We start from the raw sequence: 1520 nt of genomic DNA, 5'->3' as shown, positions 1-1520 counted from the left end.
AATATGGTCACTATTCTTCTAAAAAGCCTTTATTTGGGTGTTGGTACGTAATTCATACATGAAATGCTACCTATACAGGAGGTGCTTGCCTTTTAGGGCCTGTTCTCCCCTGGATTATGGTCCCAATTTTTTTGGACATTTTTCAAAAGTACATTTCCATTTCATCATCATCATCTTGATGTTGATGAAGGTAGCTATCACTTGAGAGCCTATTATATGCTAAATACTATTATTTTCATCACCTTACAGGTGGAGAAACTGAAACTTATAAAACTTAAGCGCTCCCCCCTCCCCTGCCCTGTAGTGCTCCTTGGGCTACAGGTCTGTGGAGAGCCACGGACGCTGGTCTCTGTTCTGCAGGATGGGGTTTGTTAAAGTTGTCAAGAATAAGGCCTATTTCAAGAGGTACCAAGTGAAATTTAGAAGAATACGAGAGGGTAAAACCGATTACTATGCTCGGAAACGTTTGGTAATTCAGGATAAAAATAAGTACAACACAACCAAATACAGGATGATAGTTCATGTTACTAACAGGGATATCATTTGTCAGATTGCTCATGCCTGTATAGAAGGGGATAGGATAGTCTGCGCAGCTTATGCTCACGAACTCCCAAAGTATGATGTGAAGGTTGGTATGACAAATTCTGCTGCAGCGTATTGTACTGGCCTGCTGCTGGCCTGCAGGCTTCTCAACAGGTTTGGCATGGACAAGATCTATGAAGGCCAAGTAGAGGTAACAGGAGATGAATACAATGTGGAAAGTATTGATGGTCAAGCTGGTGCCTTCACCTGCTATTTGGATGCAGGGCTTGCCAGAACTACCACTGGAAATCAAGTTTTCGGGGCTCTGAAGGGAGCTGTGGATGGAGGTTTGTCTATTCCTCACAATACCAAATGATTCCCTGGTTATGATTCAGAAAGCAAGGAATTCAGTGCAGAAGTACATCGGAAGAACATCATGGGTCAGAACATTGTGGATTATATGTGTTACCTAATGGAGGAAGATGAAGATGCTTACAAGAAACAATTCTCTGAGTACATAAAGAACAACATAACTCCAGACATGATGGAGGACATGTACAAGAAAGCCCATGCTGCCATATGAGAGAATCCAGTCTATGAGAAAAAGCCTAAGAAAGTAGTCAAAAAGAAGAGGGAACCTTCCCAAAATGTCTCTTGCCCTAAAGAAAGATCAGGTAGCTCAGAAGAAGGCTAGTTTCCTCAGAGCTCAGGAGCGGGCTGCTGACAGCTAAACCAAACTGCAATTTTTTTATGAAGACTTTTCAGATGAAGACAATAAATTTACCAGCCTGCTAATAAAAAACAAAAGCAAAAACAAAAACAACAACAAAACAAAACTTAAGCATCTCCCAAAGTTATACATGAATATGTGAGAGAGCTGTGACTAACACCTGGGTCTCTGTGACTCTAAAGCTTGAATTACATGATGATTATGTGCTGTCCCTCTTATTTTGTGAAGTCAAATTTTTTTTCTAACTGCAGATCATAAACCATCAGTG

At 40.9% G+C, this 1520-nt stretch overlaps 1 pseudogene; it reads left to right on the top strand.

The window, feature by feature from the left end:
• Positions 1 to 346: 346 nt before the first annotated feature.
• Positions 347 to 1253, top strand: LOC119506336 (annotated as a pseudogene).
• The last annotated feature ends 267 nt before the right edge of the window (positions 1254 to 1520 follow it).

This window comes from Choloepus didactylus, chromosome 11 (assembly GCF_015220235.1).
Source record: "Choloepus didactylus isolate mChoDid1 chromosome 11, mChoDid1.pri, whole genome shotgun sequence".
Lineage (NCBI taxonomy): Eukaryota > Metazoa > Chordata > Mammalia > Pilosa > Megalonychidae > Choloepus > Choloepus didactylus.
Note: the sequence above shows the minus strand (reverse complement) of the source record. Positions and strands in the feature narration are given on the sequence as shown.